The sequence below is a fragment of the Cupressus sempervirens genome, chromosome 6 (genome assembly GCF_028749045.1).
Source record: "Cupressus sempervirens isolate cs-2001-9-10 chromosome 6, ASM2874904v1, whole genome shotgun sequence".
Lineage (NCBI taxonomy): Eukaryota > Viridiplantae > Streptophyta > Pinopsida > Cupressales > Cupressaceae > Cupressus > Cupressus sempervirens.
Window position 1 is genome coordinate 514768856 of NC_143123.1, and position 8666 is coordinate 514777521.

Here is an 8666-nt window from a genome sequence, read left to right on the forward strand (position 1 = left end):
AAGATATATAAATACAACATCCTCCTCAGATCCATGATACAAGTACAATAAAATAAACGAAACCATCCACCATACATGATACATCCATACATCATAAAAGATATAACATCCAACATGAAGTACAACTATCCATCATAAAAACATATCTAAGTGTGTGGTTCCTGCCAATTGTTAATAGCATTATAATACCATCATGGGCCCTTGCCATCCCCCGTGCATAACATCCCAAGCCATCGATTAGATTGTCGATATTATAGTAATAGGAATGTCACTACTAAACATACTACAACATAAGAATAAAGAAATCTAACGTGATAATCATTAAAATAAGGAAATGCATTACTAAATAACATCATTTAAACATGATAAATAAGCATCCCAAGAAGCTCCAACCATGGTGACTACGAGAGGATCTCAATGGTAAGAGTGAAAAAGAACTACCACCTGACCACATGGAACCTAAATGGCCCACTCCCACTACGCTGAGGAGATAGTCTCAAGTCCCAAATAGGATATCAAATCACATACCACAAGTACTCTCTAAGTCTAGAAAATCCTAAAAGTATTCTAACTCAAAGGTTCTAATAAAGAATGACATCTAATCCCAGAGGCACACAAGACACATAAGAAACCTACTATGTAAGTGGGCAAGTGTCATTGCATGAATCACATAGGAGTTACCTTGGCAGTTTCTTAGGACTCAAGGGTCCTTAGTGATCCCCATGTGGCCACTAGTATCCTTTTGTACTAACAAAGCATACTACAAAATGCAAGGTTGCAACCAAGAATTCTCTCTACTCCCATCCTAGTCTATACTAGCACTCGAGGCATGGGTGAGAATATACAATTATCTTATTAGGTTCATTTTAATCCCCATTTAGTGTAATATTTTCACTTATTAAACAACTTACAATGAGTTACCCTGGTAGCCACTTAGGGCCCCAAGCCCGATTGCAAGCCACTTCCCAACACTACAAGTAGATTACCTACCCTAGGCTCAATAAAATCAAAAATCAAAGAATCATAGTAAAATCACCTCAGTCCTATACAAGAGACTGGAAAACATCAAAAGATAATCCACAATAATCACACTAGTTCTCCATGGGCAACTGGAAAGCATCAAAGATAAATCACAATATCCATCGGTTCTCAACGAGCAACCCAAAAGTATCCCAAAATAATATTGATCAAAGACTCCAAAATGGTCAAGTCAAACATGTCACAACATGACATCACCAAGATCAAAGAAAACACTCCAGTCCCATCAAGGCGACTGGAAAGTAATCCAAGTATAATTGATCAAGGACTCAAAAATGGTTAAGCCAGGTATCTCATAAACATACACCTTAGCTTCACACAAGAAGACTAAAAAGAAATAACAAACAGTAAATACAAACATGTCATAGAGCATACTTAATCACATTACCATGGTTGGGATGAAAACATCGAGATCAAATTAGCATGACATCACAATCACATAGCCCTCAAGCCTCTGGTAACATCCTAAAATTGTTCAAAACTAGGTCAACCCCAACCCCAAAACATAAACAATACATAGAAAACATCATAGTCTCACAGTTGGTTTGATTTTGAAGACATATAGTTGAGTTAAATATAAGGTATTAAGGTTTTCAATTTTGTTTCAGTACAAGTTTTCGAGTACATAATAATAACATTTTAACCCTTACTATTATCTCGTTCCTGTATTTGAACATATCATTTAATTACTCTCATTCTTATATTCGAATAAAATGTACAATTACTTTATTTTGATTTTATGTCAATTTTCTAAATATTTTAAAGACAATCATTATAATTAACACTAGTTGATTTTCAAATAAGATAAATCTATGATTCTATCGATATTATAATAAATAAATTAGAAACTTAATTGATCACCCTCCATTATTAATTAATCTTAATTAAATTAATTAATAATTATATATCATATTCATATTAACACCCAATGTATGATTCTAATTTATTTTAATAATAATTTAATTGATTATTCAAAATTTAATAATCTCTCTTTTACTCTCCAATTATATAGTAGTAATAATTAATTAAAACTTTTTAATTAAATTTTACTAGCTTCTTTAAATACTTATCTTTAAATTATTAATAAGATAACAATTATTCTATCAATAATTTAATAAATACATTAATAACCACTAAAGTAATTTCCGTTATAAAAATTTAATATAATTAATTATTAATACAAAAGAAATATTAAATTGCAAATACAATTAACTATATAATAAATTATTATATATATTAATAAAATTAATTAATTAATTTTTATAAGATGATAAATTTAATTTAAATTTAATTAAATTATAATATAAAATAAAAATTATATACATTACAAATCGCACCCTCCACATATATAAACCGAACTGTTGTTAGCAGCTCGCGGGCTATCAAAGGCAATTGCAGACTACTTAGGCAGTCGTAGCCTGCCATTGGTAGACCTACGGTTTGTTGTAGTAGTTGCTGCCATGTGAGGTGGGAAATGGGTGGTGGGGATGTGGTGACCCCACCCCGATTTAATTTTTATATATATTTAAAAACAACCCTCGCTAGATTTTAAATATATTTATTTTTTTAATTTAAATTTTATTAAAATTAATTTCAAACAATATTTTTATTTTTATTTTATATATATATATATATATATATATATATATTAATAAAAATTTCAACCCAAATCTGATAAATTAAGTATGACCAACTGGTTGAATTTTCCAACTAAAATTTTTGCATTTAACCCAAAACCTTTCTTGTTCAATTTTTGAAAAGTCAACAAATTTGTAATATAAATTTATATTTCTTTCAAACCCTCCCTGATTTAAAACTAATTTCTTTCAATTGAGAATGAGATTTTCTAAATAGTTTTTCAATCTGGATTTATAGATGAAATCAAATAGCAAAAGATTCAGAATGAAGGGTGGCAAGATTGATGCAAAAAAATTGAAAAAAACAATTTTCTTACAAGCACGAAGTAGACAGAACATATTGAATTACATAATGCATTTAGTGGTCAAAACACAAGACCCTACTTGAGCCTGATGCTAATGCACAACCACTCGAAAATTGTGAGAGAATTCGCTTCTATCCCAAAACTTCTCTGAAACTTTCCCAAAAATTCCCTTCCAAATTCGCTTCCAATTTATTTTCTTCCCACAAATTCATGTCCCAAATTCATCTCCCTTGAAAATGAACCCCCAATTGGTGATAAGGAGTTCTCTCCTCAAATCGGGGCACTAATTGTGTGTTCACTTGGGAGAACTTCGTGCTCACCCGACTCGAACTCCTATTAACTTTTATTTATCTTTTCTTTAACCTCTTTCATGCATGTTAAATGAATTATTAAATAACGTTATTAAATTTTTACTTGACTTCTTTTTAATTTAATTTATTGAATTTAATCTCATGTGCATTTTATGCAACTCTTATTAAATTCATTTGTTTAATCTTTTTAATTAATTTCTTATATTTTAACCTCATGCATACATCATGCAAACTAAATACTTTTAATAAATTAATATCTTTTCCACTTTTTAATTTATTTTTGAAACTTAATTAATAATATTATTTAGCATTTAATTAAAAATGAACTCTAAATATTATATTATTAAATTAAATAAATATTATCATGTTCTAAGTTTTAAACTTAAAACTTTTATCTCCAAATTTAATTCATTTTAAAATTAATTTCTCAATTAATTAAATATAACTAAATATTAAAATATCATAATAATTTTTCATTAAATTAAATCATTAATTTAATTTTTTAATTAGACTTAATTAATAGAAAATTCACCAAAGACTCATAAAAAAACATACGAAAACCCATCATAGCAAAACACATACAAAATCAAACTAAACGGCTATAATTGCGAATTAACATCATTCAATGCATTTGAAGGGTATTCGACTCAGATACTTGGCCTAATTTTCAATTAGGACAAATGGCTTAAGGATTTAGGATTTGGACTTAAGAATTTATCTCCCCTCTCTTACCATTGAGATAATGCGATAGGATACGTTGATCCTGGCAATTCAGGGAAGTCAATACCTGGTACCTACAATCTATAAAAAATCCATGCATGTACAAACACAATATTGTAAGCTAAATAGGCAATGGCAAGAAGTAGTGCATCATGTAGATCCTGACTAGTAGGTGACTACGACTCCCTTCCTTAACTGCATCAAAAATGCCATACATAAAGAAAACAAACACGCACACCATACACATGCAAATATGAGGTAAGAATCCATAAGAAGAAACATATGATAATCCATCTAACTAATCATCATCAATAACTAAAATCACTGAATAATCATCATGCATACGTGAAATATATGTTACCAAGTAATCTCATCATATAATCAACTAAATATAAAACAATATCTAATAATCTCTAAACAATGCTACTAGTCATCAAACATAAAACTGGCCTAAAAGAGTTTGGTAATGATAACATAAATACGAACTAGGGGTAGACACTAAATACAAATTCTCCAAATCATTAAAAAAATATCATATACATTATCACATAAGAAAATGCATAAGTACAACTAATAATATGAAAGCCCATCTAATAAATTACAACTACTCCACATGCTACGGGGTATGTGATTATAGATACAAGTACATCAATATACAATACAATATCCCATAGAATCTCAAAACACATGATACATCAATACCTCAAATGAATAGAAATCTCCAAGATAAGAATAAGATTGATAACAGTACCACTATATCAATGAGCATCCAACAACTAGCAATGTAAGGGGGACCCAAATGGTAAGAAGACACTACCTCCTAAATGCATGGTCACCATATCAGGTTCCCACTTCCACCATGTATGAGAGATTATATACGATCCACACATAGAAAATCAAATTATCAAACAATCCTAGGTAAGGAATCCTGATAACCAAATCTACCTCAAGGGTAATACAAACTATGCAAGAAGAAGAGATAGTAAAAATTAAAAGGACACTCATTCCAAACCAAAATCACATATTGAAATCAATAACTAATACCAAGTATAAATCAAATGCCAAATCCAAAAGATACAACCACCTCCAAAACAATGTCAAGTTTCACAAGCACAATAATCAACAAATAACAATTATCTTCAATAAAATTAAACCACCAATCACTAACTCCAATAATAATAAAACACCACCAATGAATAACTGATCATTCATTTATAAAAGTTATCTGTCAACAATAAATGACATCTAATCAATGAGTAACAACTCAAAATAAAAACACCATCATAAGTAATATCCAACAAGTACACCACTAGAGGCAAATATTTTACAAACTATGAAAGAGACTCTGGCTACATACTATAGAGTGTCATCACATGAGTCAACTCTAAGGTTAAATAATCATAAATCATAAATTATTTAATTAATAACATATATTTAAATATTAATATCAATTTCATTTTTCAAATATTAATTTAACTTCTATTTAAGTCTAATATTAATATTTACTTTTCCTTTAGTTCATAGTGCAACTAGAGATAACTCAAATTTGAAATTATAATTTTAAGTAAGCTATTTACAATTTATCTCATAATATTAAATGCTCATGGCGAGGAGATTACATAATGAATTCCACTATAATTTATCTTAAAATATAACTAAATCACAATTATATATGTATTAATTTCTCACTTACATTAATAAATATAAAATAATTTATATGCAACTAATAGTTTAACTAAACTTAAAGATTCTTTAATACCAATGTCCACTTTATAACTAAGTGAGTAGTATTAATTTAATTTTTAATTAATATTTTTTAAAATTTTGGAATTAATAAATAATTTCATTTTTTTTAAAATCCAAAAATTGAAATTTTAAAATTAATAAATATTCATTAAAAAAAGGTTTTCTTTTAATACTAAAACAAACCCAAAAAAATTTAATTTTCATGAAAAGAATAGAATTTTTTTTTTTTTTCTATTTTCACATGGCTAAGATTTTCTAAAATATGTAATCATATATTTTTTTTAATTTTCTATCTTGAATGCATTTGTTTTCCATAAACATTCTGAAAATGCAATTTTGTTTAAATCAAAGGTAATTATATGTTTTGCTTGACGAATCTTTACGAGGGTTTCTAATGAAGTTTCCAGATAATTCTCTTTCAAACTCTAACTAATAATCATCATCATTCTTTAAAATTTAATTTTGAATCTTCTTTGGTTGCTTAGACCTTAATTTTTCTAGATTAATTTTCAATAGCATGATTTTGCAGTTTATGTTTGACTGCAATTTTCAAACAATGCATGAATCAATTCTATTTTCGTAATTGCAAATCAAAATTCTCTTCCATATTTTATCCTATAAATTTCAACAAATACATTTCAGTAGTATAACAAACATGAGGTAGATAGATCATCCAAAATAATTTCAACAAATGAGTTCTTAGACCTACCTTAATCTAACAACTCAAATTCTTGACAATTTGGTAAATGCATGCAAACCCAAACCTTCTGAAACTTTGAACAATTTTTTTTTTTTAATTCCAAAATTTGCTCCCCAAAACCTATGCATGTGGAAAAAAACTCAAATATCCTAATAAAGAGTTTAACTCTACCTAGGGTTTCTAACTTTCAAATATCCTCGCAAGATGTATACATTACAATTCATCGATAAATATAGCATATAGTATCAATGAGAAAATTGCCTTACAGATAGATAAGAGAAACCCACCATTAACAAAAAATAAAGTATTAACATATGTTCCAGTACATTCATCAGCCAACATTCAACAATATCCGATCAAAAGGGAGACTGCAGTGAAGCCTCATAACATAGAGATTACTGACAATACACCACACCATTAGAGAATAAGACATCAACAAAATGAACTTGAACCAACCAAAATTTCCACAACTAGCAAGAGACAAAATACCGAGCAGGAACAAAATCAGAATGGCTCCCAATCCTTAGGACTTGGATCATCCCATGATGGAGATGAAAAATTTAGCCTAACCATAGGATTATCAATTTGCATGATATGAATATTTTGTTGCCTGAAATGGCAGTTGAAGAATTCCACTTCATGATCATGAGAAATTAACTCATTAATTGTCTAAGCTTAAGAGAATAAATCTTTAGCAACTAGAGGAGATAAATATGGGCTGAAACACCATAAATAAATCCACTAATCCAAGATTCCCATCGCCCAGAGCTTTTGAAAGTGACACCACAAACTTACAAAAATTAGGGTGACCCTGGTCATGGGAAAGGCCATGAACACTAGCAAAAGGAATATCATCTCTAACAATGTCATACTCTTGTAAGGCACACCTAATACTCTCCATGCCAAACAATCAACCTAGACCCAATTTATGCAAGCATACATCACAATAAACTGCAAAAACCACTTTCAATTTGCTATATTGAATACTCCCGACCCAAGGAAGTTGACGGACTTGCCTGTGAAAGCACACTCTAAAAACATTATTGCCACACTTTGAAACCTCCATAGCCCACCATAAATTTTTTTATTGAGTAACCAAAAACCAAAGCCATCAAATAAATAAACTAACTCACACAAAACACAACTATGTGAATTAATCAAGATTGACATCATCGATTGCCAATACGAAATGAACTTCCATTGCCAAGTTATGATAAAAGGAAGGTTCATATCAATTGGCCAAATAATAACGTATAGAGTATATCTACATCATAGCATATATCACCCCCATATTCTTCTCTATTCATCCACAAAATCATCCTTTCTCCCTAGGTGTTTTAAAATTTTTGCAATAAGCAAAAAATTGACACATTGCTTTTCCCCTCTATACCTAATTTCCAAGCCTTTAAAAGCTCAATCCAATCAGGTGACATCTTAATAGATAGCTAAAGAACTTGTTTATCAGACTCCCCCTGTAGCATGTCTCTTAAACCCTTGGCACCATGTAAGCAAACTATGAATTCCATGGAAGTTAATGTTGCTCAATATTCTTTCAGTTTTTCTCAAGTTCTCTCAATATCTCCATCTTTAGAGCTTCCCCACAGTGTTTGGATTGTTCTTCCTCTACTTCTATTACAGTATCATAGTGTGACTCACCATTCCATTTGTGTTCATCTTCTTTGTAAACCACTTCTTCAGAGACTTCCATTTCATCATGCAAGTTGTTAAATTTGTTGTTGACATCATACATTGTTGAAGAATTATCACAGGAAAATTCCTTCATCGACCAAATGAAAAGTTTCATTTGAAATTTTCTGACAAAAAATTATAATTTGTACAAATAAGAGTATTGTTCCCTATATAATAGGGTTTTAAGCTTTCAATATCATGTTTTAAATGTTCAAATTCATGAAATGGGATCAGGAGAATTTGAATTAAAAAATTAGATTTGCTCTTGATCAATTAGAGAAAATAAATTGGGATATTGTATAGGAAGAAAATTTGTAATCCTCATCTCACCATCCCTCAAATTGCAACCCAAATCGGACAAATTATCTACAACCTTATTTCCCTCTCTAAGGGTATGTAAAAATAAAATTGATTTAAATTTATCAATTAATGCCCATGATTTCTCTAGGATATATCCAAATTTCTAGTTCTCTATTTTTCTCTCAACACATGAATTGATGATCACAATTGACTTAGCCTC